The sequence below is a fragment of the Balearica regulorum genome, chromosome 12 (genome assembly GCF_011004875.1).
Source record: "Balearica regulorum gibbericeps isolate bBalReg1 chromosome 12, bBalReg1.pri, whole genome shotgun sequence".
NCBI lineage: Eukaryota > Metazoa > Chordata > Aves > Gruiformes > Gruidae > Balearica > Balearica regulorum.
The window spans coordinates 11,075,021-11,094,840 of NC_046195.1; the positions used below are offsets into that span (position 1 = coordinate 11,075,021).

At 37.6% G+C, this 19,820-nt stretch overlaps 1 long non-coding RNA gene across 5 annotated transcripts in view; it reads left to right on the plus strand.

Annotated features, from left to right (window-relative positions):
• Positions 1 to 19,820, plus strand: part of LOC142603517 (uncharacterized) — a 443,303-nt gene that overhangs the window by 274,342 nt on the left and 149,141 nt on the right. The window lies entirely within an intron of this gene.

The following is a 19,820-nucleotide window of genomic DNA, read 5'->3' on the forward strand; positions in this document are numbered from 1 at the left end:
TCTTTATGCTGAAGAGCTATGTGTCGCTTAGCAACATTTAGCAGTGTGTAAGCACATGGAAGTTGCCTTTGGTACTTTACATAGCTGTGTCTGCTCTCATCCCGGATTCTGTTAGTAAGATGAAAGGTCCTTCTGTGAGTTGATACAGGATCAAGGTGTACAGTGAGAATGGTATAGAATGGTGAGAGATCAGAAGCTGAGCTCTTTCAAAGCTAAATGTGCCATAGAAAAGACTGCAAGCTAAACAAAATGCAGAGCTAGACCGAAAAACCATGTAAGTGTTCTCTCTCCTTTAAAGTATGAACTGTCTTCCCTGTTGCAACTGCAGCACTGTTTACTTTCATTTCCAGTGACAATAAGAATAAAAATCTATTTAAAGTGTTTAAGGGAGTAAATTGCACATTCAAAAGAAATATTTTTTTGTGAAGAGTAGCATAGACTGGTTATAAAAAGTAAATTGAGTGAACAGAAAACAGATTGAGAAACCAGGTACAAGCTATGCCACTCATGAAATTTTATCCAGAGACCTGCAGCCTGAAAACATTTGTGTAACTTTAAATTTCTGTTCCAGATTGTTATGAAGTATAAAGAGACTATTAGGACAGGACTTGTTGTCTAACGTGGCTGATCTCGCTACATTTTGTGCTTTGATGCAGTGCCTGTATGATCAGATTGGATAGCCTGAGGCTCGCTCTTGTAGCAAGTCTGATTTGATATTACAGGAATGTAAATCAGGAACAAGTCCATTCTAGACAGAGGTCTTAAAAAAATCCAGACCATAGGGTGCGAAGTTTATCTTCCCACTTCTGAGTGTTAGGAAATGCTCTGTGGAGGCAAGATCCCAGTACCGCTGGAGAACAAGCAGAGAGTCTGAATTAACTTCTCTTATGCTGTGACATCCTTGAAGGTAAGGACCATTTCAACTGCGACACCTTTGTATTTCCTTAAACTTTATATTTTCTCTGGTGGCAGGAAGGTAAGAAGAGGCCCTGAGTGCTCTCAAGCTAACAATACAGTAATAATTTGGAGTTGTACCCAAATCTAAGTCACTAAATCTAGCTTTAGGCTTGATAGCAACACAAGGAAGGTTCTGGGAAATACCTTAGGCAGCTGTAATTCAAAGAAACTCTAAGATACTCTGGATTATACATAGCGCTGTGATGGCCCTTTGTAGTCCCAGGGAGCAGGGGAGTATAAGGATTTTAGAATGGCTGCCTTCTAATTATGGTGTGGTGTCCCATAGTAATCATAGTTTACATGAACCTGAGGACTGATGCTGGAGCATACACTTTTATATGTCTTCGTTCATCCCATAGAAATTTAAAAAATCAAATGAACTTTTAATTCAAATGATGAAAAGAGCCAAAGAGATTATTACCAACAACAACTAATATTGTATTAACCTTGCAAAATATAATGAACAAGTCTTTAACTTTAGGTAAGTATTAAAACTCTGTGAACTCGGCATTTAAGCTTTTTAAGCATAGCACTTCAGTGTGCGCTTATTGTGAAGCCTCTGTGTTAGTTTTTTGTGACAGGGCTTAATATGCAACTCAAAGGCCTGTGAAATGGTACTGACAAAAGATGTCCAACATAATTGAAATGTAGCTGCAGATACTGTAGTTTGTTTTGCCTCAATTATAAACTCTCAGAGGTAGAGGGCCACTGTTTTATTCTTTATAAATCACCTGGCATGTGTGTTGTGTCCAGTTATGGTTCCTGTGCTCCATTGTCATTTAAGAATTTTTTTAAAAAAATCATGTAAATAATGTAGCTCTTTAGAATTTGCTAATAGAAAAAGCAGCCAGTAAAACTTTTTTTCCTGCTTTATATGATTATATATATGTTCTCTTTGCTATTTGGATATGAGAATTTTATAGGGGATATCATTACATATTTAACTGTGTGGATTCACTTCTGTGGTAAAGATGAAAAGCCCCCAAAAATTCTGATTTTTCTTTAGTTTCAATCTCTTACTATGGCAGAAGATAATTACATTCTTACAAAGTTAAAATGGGAAATATTTTTATGTAATATTATTCAAGTTGATTCCAAAAAGAAAATTTGCCATTCCAGAGTTAAAAATTTACAGTATGTATTGTCTTTCAGATGTTTGACCTGAACTTAGATCTCCTGCATGCATCAAGATTCATTCGTTATAAACTAATTGAGGAACAATTAATTGATGTTCATTTCTTTTTGTTGTTTAAATTCAGCTATTTCTGTCTATAGCATAATACATAAAAGGCAATGATCATTGCTTCTTAACTTTTTGTGCAAATAAATTACAAAATTAATCGCTGGTTACACTGAAATTAAGGAGATGTCAGTGTTTCAATTACAAACCTTTATTTTTTGGGGGTTTATCAATCAGTTCTAAAAAGTTCTCTCCAAACATGAGAAATAAATTAATTAGCAGACATTGTCTTAGCTGACAAGCATGTTTGTTTACATCTTTAATGATCTCAGGAGTCTTAACCATTTAACATTTTCTAAGTGCTTTGAGATCCTTGAAGGATGGACTCAATAAAGTGCAAAGTATTATTAGTATTCTATTTAATTTCTTCATGTTAACAGTATATATGCCATTGGCATTGTGTTTGCTAGATCCCACAATGTATCTATTAGGAAATGTCTCATGGAAATTATTACAGATTCAGTTGAGATCTGGTGATCGCTTACTTTGACAAGCAGAGGAATTAGCAAGCATCCTTTTAAGGAGCAAGATAAACCACTGCCTCCTTGGAGGAACAAAGAATGGGAAGACAGGATTGCTGTTATATGCACCATGAATTTGGAAAGCCTGGTTAAAAACAGAGGCATCTTTATAGATACCTAGAAGATAAATATATACATCTGTACACAGATGGAGATGACACACACACATATATAGTGTCCATCATTTAGACTGGATTCAAACCACTTAAGGAGGTGCCAGTTTCATATCATAATTAAGCTGCTGAATGGGGCTGTTTACTCCCTTTTTTCTCTCCTGTGCCTCCAACTGTGCTGCTAGGCATACTGTTACCTTGCTCTGAATTTGACATGATCATCCTTGCTGTTTCAGCGATGACAGGAAGCAGTTAGTGGGCAGGCTTCATTTTCTACGGGTTTAGCTACCTGAACCAGCCCACTGTGGGGCCAGACAAGTACTGGAGCAGTCAGATGAACAGGAAAGGTGTGAAATTAGCTTAGTTCTAATGTCAGATTTTACTGTGGGTTTGGTTGTACTCCCTCTGTATTTGGTTGTGGGAGCCAAACCTTTCCAAAAAGTAGGCAGGTCTCAGGCTGGTTGCAGGCCCCCTTCTTCACTGACTACGGAGGAAGAATAAGGTGAAAACACTTTTTTAACATAGCCTTCTCCATTTAGCACCTAAAGTTAGATCATTTTAATCTAGGATAAACCAAATCTTGCTTAAATGAAAAGTATGTATTTCCCTTGGGTTTTTTAGGACTTAAGTTAAAGAGGAATATGGCCATTTCTCTTTGGCTTTAAAGCCAAAAATAACATTTAAAATGTTCATCAAGTTTTCTTTGAAAGCTATTTAAACATCGGAATAAAAGGAAGAAGATGTATTGTTATTTAGAGCTCCTTGGAGAAACTCCAAGCTTTAATTGCACTTCACTTTCATTTCAGTAAGAATGAATTTGAATGAAAGTGTCTCTGTCCTGTGGTGCTCTTTCATTCCCCATCTTAGTTCCTGTGAAAACTGTGCACTGGTGCAGACAAACTCAGCCAGGCGCCCTCCTGCTGTTGATTTAGACAACTCTTTTGGCTCCTAGCTGATTTTCTCTTGTTTTGAGAATAAATTAAAAGCACGTTTGAAAGTAGCAATGTCAATTTTCCTAATTATCTGAGACGTGGGGACAATAAATACCACGCTACCTATAAAACAAATATATTCAAGAAAGTTCAGTTTATCCAGACAAATCAACTTTTTTACAGGGAACGCAATGGTTCTCTCTGAGATTTTCAGGCCGGATAACGTGTGCACACTGGATGCAACATGGTGGTTCTGGGTATGTTGGACCTACTGTTTGTGTACGTGCATGCAAAGATGACCTTGTTTCCTAAGAACTTGCTGAACACGTTCTCTGGAGTCCCTCTGTGCATCAGCTAGCTCTCTGATATGTCTAGATGCCACAACAGCCAAAAATTAAAAAAAACCAAACTGTTTTTGTTTTCCTTTCAGAAATCATGAGTTGAAAGAGAGTTCTGGAGTAACCCAGGCCTGTTTATCTTTTATATGGCTAATGAGAGGTGAACACTTTCTCTATTTTACATCTAACCACACTTGCTGAGATCTATGGCAGCACACTTAAAACAGTTTCCATGGGAAAGCTGATGGCTGAGTTTATCTTAATTTATGCAACACTTGTTTTCTGAGCTCTACATGTGTTTTGATATAGTGTCAGGAGTTCTTCGTCAGCTGAGTAAATGGAGTGCTTGATGTTTCTTGATGCTGTTCTTTTATTCCCAGGTCTGTTGCTACCAGATTTCCTCTTTCCTCCTACAAAGCATAGCAGATTTTCTACTATTTTCAATGTCTTCTGACATATGAGATTTCTTGGAAAACAGCTGGTAATTGTATGTGCAGTTATTCACCATAATATCTGCTATTTTTTTTTAGTTCTAAACTAAACACACATTAGAATTTCCTCTGGTGAGACAGTCATGTTTGGGAAATGTTCATGGGATGCTCCATTTTTAAGGCTTACTTTTACTTTACTGATTCTTTTTTTTTTTTTTTTTTTTTTTCTTTTCCCCCACTTTTGCTTACTGTTTAAGAGTTTTGGGGACAGATTGTTCAACCATTACATAATTCTAGCAAAGTTAATGACTGTGTTCTTGAAAGTAAGAATGGAAGAACTGGACAGTAAGTTGGATTGCGATAATGATGAGCCTGGTTGTTTAGTACATATAGACCACTAAAACTTTGGCCTAAATTTAAACAGACATTAGGAACTGTGGGAACAGACTCTGGAGTCAGAGACTGTGTACTTTGTTATAGTGGATCCTAAATATAGGTAAAAACTGCAAAGCAGGGGGAAATTGGACGTATCTGTATCTGTCATTTTAGCTCATATGAAGAAAGAATGATTTATATCTTATAAAGAGTGAGATTCTCTTTTCTGAAATTAGTTCATAGCCCCAATTATACTGCATTTGAATTTCACACACTTAAAGCACTTTAAAAGTTTTAAAATCAAGTAAAGAACCTGATGAAAAAAATCTATACTGGAAACTTCTGGCTGTTTCAGAAGCATAATCTTTTCTGTATCACTGATAGAAATCATAAACAATGTATTTTGCCTCCCTTAATTTAAAAGAAAGTGGTATGATAAGTTATTGTTAAAGCTATAGGTAGTACACTTTCTTACTGACAATGACCTTTATAGTCAACCAAAAAAAAAAAAAAGGCTCAATTCTTGTATTTATTTTCCCATGTTCTGTAAAAGTTCAGTGAGAAATCTTGTGTCTCTCTGCCTGTTGGTCTGAGATTGTAGATTTACATGTTTCATATGAGTAGTAAAGGAATCCAGGGAATATTTCCCATGTTTTTTTAGGGCAGTGTAAATGAGCATGGGGAGTTACCAGGAATGGGGGAATTTCCTTGGGACTTATCTTTGGAGAGGAAGGAGCAATCTATGTTCATTGACCTCTAATTAGCTGGTTTTGTCCAAGGCAGGCTGGTTGGTCTGGTTGCTATTTGTATTTCTGGGCATCTCATCTGGACACAGTCTGCTCAGAGAAGTTTTTTGCATATTTTCATTGTGAGGAAGATAGAGCCTGCAGGCTGCGGGACTTATGATTATCATATTGGCAATTTTTAGCTTTTATTTTGGGCAGTATTGCTCAAGGTATTCTCACACATGTGAGGAAGTATTGATGCTATTGGACCTTAAATACTGTGTGTACAGTTCTCTGCTAACCTTGCCCGGGAAAATGAAATCTGTTATAAAGAATGGCTACAGGAATTTGGAAGCCTGCCTTATGAAAGAAAGCTGAAAGCATCTTTGGACTAGGAAAACAAAAGCTGAAAGGGCTTAGATTGCTCCCCCTGACAGTCATGAAGGTTGAACATGAAGCTCCTAATGAAATTCAATATACGTCTTTGCATTGAGATGCTGTGAGACTACAGGCTAGCTTAGGTTTATGCAACTCCTAATTTTGCAGTTTGCTTATTACAGCTGAAAGAAAGCCTTCTAAGATGCACCCACACTGTCAGATCCTTTACAGAGATGTTAGTGTACTGTCAAATTACAAAATGTCTTCTGTATGCCTCACAAAATTTGAACTCAAATATATAGTGTCAATGTATATAGATCAGATATATTTGACTTTCATTATGCAGTTGTTTTTCTATTATTTTTTTCTAGTTGCTCTACTTGCTTCAAAACTGGTAATCTCATTCTTGTTCTAACATTCCTAAAGCTTTCTCACTATTAAAACTTATTTCTAAATGAGATGGGTTTGCTTAAGTTTTACATAAAAAAGATTTTTTAAGTCATGTAATGTCTGATATTTTCATCACCTATAAATGAAGAAAATTCATCTTTTTGCAAAATCTTCATGTACGACTACAAAACTGTAGACGACAGTTCTTTTATAAGATCTCAAGGTATTGTTCAATTCATCTACATGCAGAGCTGGGGCAGTGGTATTCAAGAAGCATATGCGTGGGCTAATTGGATTTTCCTTTTTGTATTACTTCATTGTTAAATATGTGCAGGCTTAAAAAGATTCAGGGTAATACAACTAGTATAATGCTACATGTATATGATTACCTCTGGCTTATCAATGACTTAATCCCAGAGTTAATGCCATTTATTTTTCAGATGTGAGAATGACCCATCATCTATGAAAATATTAAACTGACTCTCACAGTACAATATTGATTAGCAGAACTGGAAGTGTCCTTAGATTTTTTTTTTCCAGTTTGAAAATTAATGCAACAACATCTAGTTGTTTCTGGGTAATATATGTTTTTTCTCCTGTGACATGTTGTCAGAACAACAGGATGGGTGATGGTATAGAAAATATTTTTAAAGTTGTCTTTTTTGTTAAACCCTTTAGTAGCTGAACATTAACAGTAGTTAGGACTTGGGATTCTGTTATCAGAGCACTGATTTGCCTTATTTCTCTCTCTTCATGACTACAAGATGTTAAGATGCTCAGCACATGCAGGAAAAACCACTAAATATAAGAAAGAAAAATAGACTAGGAGAATTAAGGTAGACTTAGAGATTCAGGTGCTTATTTTCACTGAAATTCAGTATCCCAGTGTTTGGACACCAAAATTTAGTAGAAACCTTTGAAACTTCTTTCCACCTTTTGAGTACCCCCCATTTTGAAGGTAGTGGAAAGATTGGTACTGGATATCAGCATAACAAAGAATCTTATTCAGCAGTGAAAAATGAATGGAAAACTGTCGATATAAGCATAGAGCTATTTATTCTGGGTAAAAATTACAGTAGGGCAAAGAAATTGTTTCTGCCTCTAGCATTGTCTAACCAAACATTAGACCTGGAGTCTAGAAACAGACTTGCAGTATTTTCTGCAGCTTCCTGAGTCTTGTCTCCCTAATTTCTTCCTCTTTGAAGGGGAGTTGTTTACTAGTGGTGTAATCATAGCTTTGTTTTACTGTGGTAAGGCTGTCAAGTAACACACCAGCAAGATTCCAGAAAAATCCCCAAAAGGCCACCCAGAGCATTCGTGCAAGTAATCAACAGTGATAAATTTAGCATGAAACACTTGGCCATGTAAGCTGCAGACTGAGAACAATGGATTTCTCCAGCTATGATAGGAGGGACTAGCTGCCCCCCTGTCCACTAATTATCTGTGAAAATGAGGTTTGGGGGTTGCTAGCAGGATTAATTACTTTGCAACTGCTGCACATTACAGTGATTTTGAGAAAGTAGCAAAGAAAATGTCTGTACATGTTTGTTTGCCAAAAATAGCACAGCCAAAACTTGGCCATGCTTTAAAGTTTCAAGCGACATGTATCCTACCATTTCAGTATAGCTTGAATGCTGAACAAGCTGAAATAGCAATACAAACAGCCTGAGGTAGTAAAAGCTCTTAGGAGACACTTGAAGATGTCAAAGCATCTCTCGTTTTCCCCACTAATTTTGTGTGCTTGTGGTAGACAGAGGCCATGACATGGAGCTGGTGTTTTTTCTGTGCAGATGCGGTAGTCTTCCACCATTTCCTTCAGATGTGCTAATATGGGGAACAGAGCCAATGGGAGATGAACAGTGAAAATATTACAGAGATTTGCTTCTCAGGGCAGGTTTTTTATGAGAAAAGATAATGTGGGCACACATTCTGTTCTTATATGTGCTGGAAATTTTTTGAGATCATAGAAAGAATAGAGATAGTATTAATGGTCTCATCGATTATAAATTTTACTCTATCAGTTGAAGCAAAAGCATAGTCATCCCATTTACTGGCTAGAATATGCAACTTCTCCGGAAGATATCTAGCTTTACTAATTCAGGAAAAGGGAAATACTAGAAAAAGACCAAGAATTGTTCTGGTCTGTATGGGCCTGCTCTTTTGTGGAGGCTGCTAGCCTATAGGTCCCTCCTGTCCGGAGGCAATTTCCAGGTTTTTCTCCTGGATGTGTATCATTGCACAATTATTCTAACTGCTTTTGGGAAAGATTTGTGCAAATTGTACTCGGTCCTTTGTTTTATAGACAGTCATTATTACAAAATGAACATAGCCTCAGATACTTAGTAAAAGTATATTTTAAAAAACAATGAAACTTTAAGAAGACAAGATGACTGCAAATATTCATAGCTCCCTTAGTGAGGATCTTGAAAAATTTCAACAGTATATCTTTATATTACACTGTACAACCTTTGAGGCAGACATCTCCATCACATGCAGACCACAGTATATTAGCACACTGAATTCTGCATTAACGACTTTCAAATAGTCCTCACAACTCATGATATAGCTTGAGCTGTGGGAACAGTTTTCTGTAAGGCTTACTGCCAAATCTTTTGCTTTTGTTATTCTCTTATGAAACTGTGGCAATTTAGCACAAGCCTGTACTAAAAGCTCACATTTTATATACTCATGAAGTGCAAAAATCAATGCATGAGCAGGCAAAGAAAAATTAAAATGCTTGTAGTCTGCAAGAGGGCTACCTGCAAACCCATTTCATCAGTCTGGCTAAGTACCTCAAAGTCAGGAAGCTTATCTGATCCATCTAGATTTCTTGATGATGAAAATCTCACAAAAACAAAGGATTTCTGACACTTCATGATTTCAGTCATTCAGAAAATACCATGAGAAGCACTTATGCTTCTTTCATAATGCATATTTTGCTGTCTGCAGACAAATCAGAAAATGAGAACACTGAACAACTCTCAAAAAAGTAATCTTTTTTAAAATCCCTAACGTTTTTGCCTTGTGTCTAATGACAAAAATGAAGTAATTATGTTCCTGCTTTTGACACAGTCGACTGATCCCTGCTGAGAAAGAGTGTTCACACTTGCTTGCTTCAATAAGTAAGACATGAAAAGGATGTCAGGAACCAAATTCCAGCCAGGTGTAAATAGGTGTAATTCTACTGACATCGAGGGAATTTTACCCCAGAGATTTTTAGAGCCCTTCACAGATGCAAATTAAGTGACCTTTCTGGTTCCACTTTACAAAAGTTTTGTAATAAAAACAGAATTGGTATGAAACTTCATTATTACGGCAAAGCATTTCATACTGTGACAATGCAGCTAACTTGAACAGAATCAATGCAAGACATCGTCTGAATCAAATGGCAAACACACCTATTCCTGAGGGGGTTTCAACCCTGAGTTTCTCAACTGTGGGATGTTTCCTGATCTGCCTGCCTCCCAATAGGTTCTGAGCTTGTCAATACAAGTTTTTTGGCATCCTGTCTTTTTCCCAAGAGAGATTTAGTCTTTTGCATTCCAACTTTCCATATATACTGTGGTGTTTAAAGAAAGATTTTTCACAAGACATGCTCCAGTGAATAAATAAACAATGACCACACTCAAAGTGTACTCCAGTTCCAGAGGAATTATTGGTTCTGACTATGCTGTCCATGATGTAGGGAAATCTTTGGAACCTTTTCTATCTCAGAATCATTTGTTTACCTGTGCTCAGGCTTCTAATGCAGATCCTGGATTGCAGCAGGATGGAGAACCATAAGAAATGTATTCATTCACACATGGTATGCTCCTCTCCATTCATCACCCACCACAAAAGCAAATCCTGGAAACTAACTTCTTGTCCTTTTTCATAAGCATCTCAGAATATGAAACATTTCTTAAAACGATCCACAATTCAGCTCAACAGGTTATCAGCTAAAACAGTCCCCTCGAACTGAAACTAAGCTTTGAAACAGAAAAAAGTTCCCAAATTGCATTTCCTTGAAACTGCATTGCCATTTATATGTCTCTGCAGGCATTTAATAACTTAAAAATATTAATATTTTAATGATATTAAAATGGAAGAATAGCTTGGAGAACAATGCTAAAGCATCCAGAGTCATTGTTACATTTTTACTTTTCAAAGGAAGGTTCAAGCCAGCCCCCAAAGACAAAGAGCCAGAACACTTATGAAAAATGACACATCGCATTGTGTCCCAAAATAAAGCAGTATGTACTTCATGCATCCTGATGGAAGTGCATCCTGTAAATTTCCCAGACTAGATTTTTACGTGTACCTTTAAGTCAAAGAAGCACCTGAGCTACTATTTGCTGATCAAAACCAGAGCAAATCTCTGTTTGCAGTTCAGCCACCTATAATAAGTGGAAGTTTAAAGGGCTTTTGAAAGACTGAACAAAGCACATGTGGCTAAGATGGAGCGCTTGTCAACTCCAGGGAATAATCCAACAGTTGCAAGCCGGAGTCAATCTGTTCCTTGCATGACGGCATAGATACAGCCGCAAGCAAAGGCCATTCAATTTACTGAGAAATGTGGAGTCAGCTGTGACCAGATTCACGGAAATGTGATCCTTTGTGTTTGAGGTACCTGCTAGAAAGAACTTGTGCCATGGCCATATTTAATGTTCCAGATGGCACAGTTTCTCATGAAATGGTGTTGCTACAAGCCCTTCACATTCATCCTGTGACAGACACATTGCTAGGTTATACATCTCCTTCAGTAATGTTTTCTTCAGCCAGAAAAACGGAGTTTTTAAATGATGCCGAAACTATTAACAAAGAAAGCATAGATAACTATTTCCTATGTTTAATTATGTATAAAAATAATATTACCAAGAACAGATTGCAGAGACAGAAACTCTGGTGTTCAGGCTTTCTAGAGCCTGTGTTGCTGTCCAGCTTTAATTCTGTGTACTTCCTCCTCAGGCACATTTTGGTTTATGGTAATATTTTAACCACTGGACCTCAGCCACTCTTAGTGCAGTGAATATGAATAGTTGTTCAGTGCTTTGTTCTGTCCTCATGGCTGACAATGTGTCCAGACCCTGCTCTGGAGATAAAATTATTAATTCTCCTATGGGCTTTTTTATGATGCAGATCACCTCACAAATAAAATTTCAGACCAAATGATTAAAGTTTGGCAGAGTTAAGTGGTATTTGAAAATGGGGTGTTTAAAATGGGAAACATCAGCACACTTAATAGTAAGAGGCACTGCCATTCCCACCTGTGTTAAAATTCTGCCTTTGAAATGTATTTAAAGTGACTTCAACTATAGCCGGCTGTTTTGCCCATTCGAGGACAGGTCAGCAGGGGTAACAGAACAGCAGCAGTGTTTAAGGATTGCAAAGAACTAACATCTAGGGATTGCTCTGAATCAAACTTAAAACTCACATACACATAAAAACATCTACCAGCTAATTTCTAGAGTATTTGGTGAGCTAAAAATGCATGTTTTCAAATGAGTTAGGGCTGGGAAAGTGGCTGTAAAACAGAAGTAACTGTCACACCTTTAAGAAGATACAGGCAGACATATCCTTTGCTGTGAATGCTCATTCAGTGTCATCAAAATGCAAACATACCTGTGACTATGCATAATGAAGACAGTCTAAACATTATCAGTAGCATGTACAGATGTGTACAAAGCCAACTATGAAGAAAAAATGTATGTTTCATACAAAGTTACATCAATAAATGGGGAGCTTTAGTGCTATGAAGTGAGCCTGCCTGTGCCTAGTCAGAGGAGGGAAGTTAATCCCCCAAATCTAAGGAGACTGTAGTTTAAAAACCAGCCTTCCAAAGTCTTGCTGTTAATGGTGCAGCCTAGACAGAGCACTTAGTTCTCCTGGCTCTTTGTCTGTGATAATTCACCTCCAGAGCAATATTATAGATCAGTCACTCTGAATCAATAATATTTGCATGCACTTATGTGTAGTTCATGCTAAGGAGGGTAAGCCAGAGCTAATCAAGCTGAAACATCATTTGTACACTTGGCAGCTCCCTGCTAACTTTGAACAGTCCAGTACATTAAAGCATAAGGATCAAAAGATCTAGAACTGAAATAGTGAGGACAGCTGATTTTTAAATGGAATGACTATAAAAGTCAAGTGCCTCATGAAAGCATATGGGTTTCTACAAAGCTAAATGACAGATCTTACTAATACCCAAATGCAGGCAATAAATTACCCACAACCAGCCGATAGTTCTCAGATCTCTCTGACTAACAGCATCTGAACACCTCCCATGTATTTAAAAGCCAAAATAATTCTTTTTCAGAACGTGTAGGAAGAACAGCTTGATGGATATCTATTATTTGTTTGATCACAAGTGAGAGCAAAGATCAGCCTCTATGCTAATCAGGATTTCCTAGTCTGTGAAGAGATTATTTTTCAGATCAGCTTGATTTATTTTATTTAAGATCCTCACATCAGGATACCAGATACCTACCCCAAGCTGCACCTATATTTTGTTCCCCCTTGTAAAAAATGGCAGCATCAACAGTGCTTTCCATAAGGGTATCTCATTAATGAAGTAAAATGCATATGCAATTATACAGGTCCTAGATTTGGGGGGAGGCGAGATACATTAATTGTGTCTGTATTTATTCATGGTACACTTACATTTAAAGAGCCTCTCCTATTTATAACTTATTTGTACACAAACTATTTAACCCTTCTGAATCTAATCTAAATTTGTTGTCTCTCTGTAGAGAACTCACAGCTTTATCTTTGTATTTCAGACCTATCTCATTCTGCTCAAAATAAAATTGGTCTGTTTTCCTAGCATTGACTTGTAGTTGTCTGGCCATCAGCTTGAACCGAACAGGACTAAACCAGAGCTTTTAATCTTTCTCTCCAAGCTATCTCTCTGTCATGTCCTTTAATCAGTATGGACACCACTGCAATCCCACTTGTTAATTAGGCCAGCAACTGGAGTATCAAACTTATAATGCTTTCTGGGCCCTCACAGAAACATTATATCTAAATCTTGCAAAGTTGGTTTTTTTGTTTTGGGTTGGTTTTGGGGTTTGTTGTTGGTGGTGGTTTGGGTTTTTTCAAATCTTAGATACAGCCTCTCCAATCCTGCCCACACAGCTAAAATGTTCATCCAGAGACACTTCATCTCACATCTTGATTACTTCATTGCCAATGCATTTCACTCAGCCTATATCCTCCTAGAACGTTGCTGCCAAGACTATTTTCCTAGCTTGTTGCTTTAACCATATCCTTGCAGGAAAAATGGAGGCAGTGGAGTTTAATTTTGGGTAGCACAGAGTTCCCTTATATCTCATTTACACCAAGTAAATGAAGGTACCCTATTGTATTTAGCACTACTTGACCAGTTTCCTTGTCCTAACACACCCAGGACAGTTTGCATTCACTTCCCACAACTCTTGCTTCCTTCTACAGGCTGGTTCGTGGTCGTTCACCCCTTGGGCTTTTTAAATGAGTATCCAACGTGCTTTTCTCTGTGTTTTATACACAAACAACGTGGCCAAAGGGATTTCACAGAGCTGCTTCGTTGTTTTGCTCAAATATCTAAAGCTATCACCTGTACAAAAAGAACATGTTGTTAGTGTATGATGCTGCCACTGATCATACCAACAAATATTGCTTCCTGAGCATCTTCCTTCACTCTGCCTGAGAGCATCTCAACTTTTCTTAAACACAGATTGTGTGCTCCCTGGGGCAAAGAGTATGTTTGAGACATGGTTAATGGAGTAGAGCAACCACCTGTGACTACTAACTGTAACAACAACAAAAAACCCCAACAAAGTACGGGTATATGTGTTCCTATTTTGGTGTTCTCTGACTCTGATATGCAAAATATGCAATCTATCATCACATGTATGACAAGCATTAGGTTTATGCGCCATCCAAACCCACCTGCTTCAGTAGTGTTTATAGAATAATGCTTCAGCATTTACACACATGAAAAATTGAACATTTTCAACATGTATGCTTAGAGGATTGTGCTTACAGCTCATGGATACAATACCCATGAATAATAAAGTGTGTGTATGGACAGGTAGAAAGAAATTTGGAGGGAGAAGAAAACCTGTCTCTGTTAGTATGTATACTAGTTCTCTATTTAATGTTTTCAGTATCAGATACAGTAATAGCAATGATTATCAATCTCAAGAAAACATTTTTTCATTAAGGAGAGGAGAAAAGAGGACAGAAAACTTAGATCTTTTGCCAGCATTCACTACGATATTCAGCTAATCTGATCTGGGGAAAAATCCAAAATTAATACTGTCAAACTGAGCAGCAGATGTTGAAAAAGAATCAGGCACTGCAAGAAAATTGATGTGCCAATGAAAATTAGACAGGAAATTCTCACTAAATAAAACCCAGCAGGTTACAGGGGCATAAAAAATTAGCTTAGATCATCTAGCCGGTTCATTTTTGTGTGACCATATTAATGGTTTTTTTTCTATTTTTACTGGTTATATATATATTTGTGTAGTAAAAAGAAATCTTCTGTATGCTATTTTAACCTTCTGCAAAACATCTTTTCTCTGTTCACTGGAGTCTCAGCCAGATTGGCTTCACCTTACTTGCGAGACTTTCTATGCTGTCTTCTAACTTGTCAGCACTCACTTCTCTTCAGCACCCATTGTTTGCCTTTGTATCTGGGTGTAGACAAAGAGGTTTCAGCTGATTGTTTGCAAGAATATGAAATAAATTTATATTCATCAGAGTAATGGGGTTCCATTTCCAGAGGCTAAGCCAAGGAACAGCTGAATTTAGAAGCAGGCTTGTGTGCAGGGTGGCTGCAGTATCAGTCTGTAAGTGGTTATGCACAGCATAGGCACTTTTAGGGTATAGAGTATACGTTATCCCTAGATTGTTCAGACAAGAGCCCAAATATTGGAATGGTGTCTGCAGATTTGGAGATTCTTTTGCCAGCTACAGCTGCTGGGCCTCTCATTTAAGCTGTTAAAACAGATGTGATTAGGTCAAACATTTTTGACCCAAAAGCTTCACAAACGTAATAATTTGAAAACCAGAAAAAGACTAATCTTCTGTGTCTTCTAACTCTTCTCATGTTTTCTCTTAGATAGCAGCTGCTGCTTTAACTTGCACACGACATTATTATTTTTGTTTCCCTGGTTTGACTAATTTCTTTTGGAAATAGATCTCTTTGCTTGTTTTTGGCAAGCAGAATTCTGGCCTGACTGTGGATTTTTTTCTCACCCATGCATACTTTGCTTCCTTTGCTATTTTCTCAGCTTTTTAGCTGTTCCTCCCTCTGCCATACTCGCTACAAGCACGGGTGGCTCGTGCATTAGCATCAGGCAGTATCTACAGACTAACTCTGTGCTGGTACCTATTGACTGACTATTAACATATTAAATAAAGGCATATTAAGAGATTATTTTGTTGTCAGGGATATGAAAAAAAGCTTAAAAAAATTATTTTCACCCTGTTTCTGTGTGTGTGTGCTAGAACTGCAAGAGGAAGACTGGAACTGTGGTTAACGTTACTAGCTTTGAACTGAAGAAATACATTTGCTGTATGTGAGCCAAGATCCTTACCAGATAGCAAACCTTTCAGCTGAGATAGATTAGGATAGGTAAGCAGCACTGTGCAACCTAACTATTGTACTGGCAAGTTTCTGAGCTTTTCTGTTCTGGTTTAACTGATCTCTTGTTGTCTTGGGATATGTATGAGTATGGGTTACGGTGGTGCAGATTTTGGTGTGCCTTGACAAAGATGGAGACAGGAATCCACACAGAATTGTGTACAATTTTCCCTTGGAGGCAGTGCAATGGAAGTTTTTCATCAGTGAGGAGGGACTGCGCCACTGCACCAGTAACTGCTTATCAGTGCAAGGGCATAGGGAGCTTTTCCTGGATACTCTGTCTTAAGTCCTTTACACACGTCTTGTCCCAATAGCATCCAACTGTCTCTATTATCTGATAATTATCCAGAAGTTTCTCTTCAATGCCAGAAATTATTCCTCCATAGATTTAGCTACATGCCATTCTCTTCTTCCCAGGCCCATCACTCCATTCCACCCAATTTAGAACAAACCTTAGACAAAACTTAACATGAAAAGAAAGTAGAAATTACTAGAGAAAATAACGTCTGCGTTTACAGTCAAAGGGCTCCAAAGGAGCAAGAAACAAGTAAGAACCAAAGCCGAATCTCACTGGGATTCACAGAAAGGTTCACCACAATTCTCAATTCTTCTCTCTCCCTCTGGCTCTGGGTAGCAGCAAAGGCAAACATAGCAGGTTTTATTACAGCTGATTATTGTATTAAGCTGATACAACTCAATGGGTCTCATAAAAACAACAACCCCCTGCCCCACAGGAACAGTATTTTGATTTTTAGAGAGTGGAGTCCCATCTGAGTTCTACTAATGTTTAAATGTTGCAAAAATTTGGGCTCAGATCTGAGTTTTTCATTTGGATGAGCCTGGAATAGCAAGTGAGAGAGATGGATGTAAAAACAAGGAACCTTGGAGCAGCTGTAGATACCCACAGAGCAATGCAGAAGAAAGTGGGTTCTGAAAACTCTTTGCCAGACAATCAGCCTCTGAAGTTGCTGTCAAGCTTGGAGAGCGACAGGAAGAATGGATGCTATCAATACATTTTCTGTTCTTTGTTACAAGATGTTTTCCTGAATTGATTATAACCTGATGGAGCTCCTGGGTAAGTTAATGAATTTAGTAGGGTAGGGAGAATACTGGTGGGGGAGAGGCACAGTTTTTATGTATCCAACTTGAAATGTCATAACAGATCTGATTTTCCCAGTCTGAGATTCAGGCCACTGAATCCAGAACAGAACTGACTGGAAAAGCATATATTTTGGTTAAAGTGTTGTTTTGTGTTAAGCATGTACTTAACAGTTTTCCCAAACTGGTACTTCTCTCAGGTTTTATTAGCACTCTTAGCACCCTAAATAAGATTGGAATAAAGAAAGGAAGCAAAATTTCTCTGACGTACGTCAGCTTAATGTCTGTCTTTTTCCCTGAAGAAAGTTATAATGTGGGGGGTTTTTTTCAGATCTGCAGAGGAACTGAAGTGATACATGAGCACTTAGTAATAAACATTTTTAATGGAGACCCCTATCCCCAGCTTAATTTCTGCTCTCAGTCATATTGCATTAATCAATACTAGTGATGTTCCTAGAGGTTTCATTGCACCCTGTGAACAATTTTGCTGCTTGGAATTATAGAAACGTGCCGTGAGTGTATTTTGATACTCAGATTTAATAACAGGGGATCCAATATTGATTTTAGTGGGAAATTGTTTGCATATGCGTGCACACATCTGTCTTTTTCTGTGCACCAGTTTCCTGTGCACTGAGTAGTCATGCTCCAGCCCAGCACTTGTGACTGTTAAAATACTGAAAGATTATCAGAATTGGTAGAAACCATGACAATAGTGATTACAGGAAAGTGATTAACTGACTAATATGACCTTGCTTGACTGCAAATTACATACAAGTTCCCCAGATGTCGCATTCAGTGTTACTCACACACATGCAATGTCTACTAAGCATTCTTGGCAGTGTATTCACAAGATTTATCTGTAATGCTATCTGTCAAACGATAGTATTACTCTTTGCTTGGATGGGTTCAGGTCTTAAATCGGAGCTTCTGAAGCCAATATTAGTAGTTACTTGCAATTCCTTTTCTGAATGAAATGCACCCATGGGTAAACAAGCAAGTGGAACCTTAAACAGGCAAATGAGATCTGCAAGGCTTAGAATGGACTTTCTGCTGGTAATATTTACAATTATTCAAAATTGTATAGTTGACTTTGATTTTCAGTGAAATGTACTGCTTCATCAACAGCCAGAAAGAGACATGTGTTATTCAAACCCATTTCAAGCTATTTTTAGATGTCTTACATGGGCCGTTAGGACTGCTGGGGAGGTCAGCCCCTGGGAACAGCCTTTGCATGTTGTTTTGCTTTCACCTAAACAGAGCAAAGGCATTGGGCTATGCATGGGTCCTAACTTGTAGCTGAGCTTCATCAAAACACAAGTGAAAAGTAATTTCAAAAAATCTGTAGAATCTATTTCAGTACTGTGTTTCAGTGAGTACTTTAAGAGTTTTTTCTCAAACCACACTTCTAACTGCTAAAACAGCACAGAAATGTTTATGTGTACTTATTCAGTACTTGTGGTTCAGGAAAAAATATGCCACTGACATTCACAGAAAATTCAGCCTAATTATTTCACAGGCTGATGAGCTGCAGTATTTAAGGAAAGGTTAGGGGTTCTTGAGTTTAGATGTAGCCAAATTAAGGAAGAAAATTAAAGTGGTTGGTCAACTTTAATTTTTAACGGTTCATAAATTTCCAGGCTATAAACACACCTTTTTTTCCTTTTTTTTTTTTTTTTAAATTGAGAGCAGATTATTCCTTGTCATATGGGATCTGAAGGTTCCCATGTGTGTTCTTAAAGTAACTTTCCTTTAAACCATGTACTTTTATTGGGACACTTTCCTTCAGTCCTCCAAAGTCCTGCTCACCAAAACACATCAGGTCAACACACCCTTTGAGTGTGTAAGGAAAATATCACTGCCTTTCTTGTCCCACTACATGATGACATGAGAGCAGACAAGGAGTGCTGTACTGAAGCTGATGATCTTTCACAGGAGTATGGCCTTAGACCTTCTGCTTTCTGTGTAGGTTAATAGAAACCTACTCCTGCAGGTAACTGGCTGTTTATATAAGAGGATTTTTTGTTATTATTTAGTAACAAAAACAGACGTTTGAAAGCTATATCTGTATAAATTACTACAGACTGCTCCTATAAAAAGTACTGAAATTAAAATATAGTATGGATAACTATTTTCTTTAATAGCAATACCTTACATTTATTAAACATGTTTCCAGTTACCAAACCTTTCTGTGACTTTTCTGAGCCATAAGCTTTCAGCAAAAAGGACTACAGCCATAATATATGTACCTCCATCATATGGATAAATTGCTTGTATTCAATTTAAAAACTATTTTAAAAATGATTGCACAATGAGGGTGCATAAATTGCTGGAGTTTGTAGTATCATACTACACATACACAAGATTTGTAAAGGGGTGACATTCAAAATTAAAGAAAACCTTATTAAATCACAGCAGCTCTACTACTATGAAGATAAAGACTGCTGTCTTGAGCAATATTTACAGATGCACCTTTGTACATAGATTGAGAGGATGAGATTAATCCACAGACTTTTGGATAATACATGGCACAGACTGTCTTCCATGGAAGCAAATTCTGCCATTTTGCATGACACATGTAGAGCAAAACGTATGCATCCCTGGGGTCTCAGGTAACACTTGCTCTGTATTTGCTGCTGTTTTGTTGTGGCAGCAGCAGCAGCAGCTGCTACGGAGAGAGGTTTGAATATTGAGTATTGAGTTTGTCCATGCTGGAGA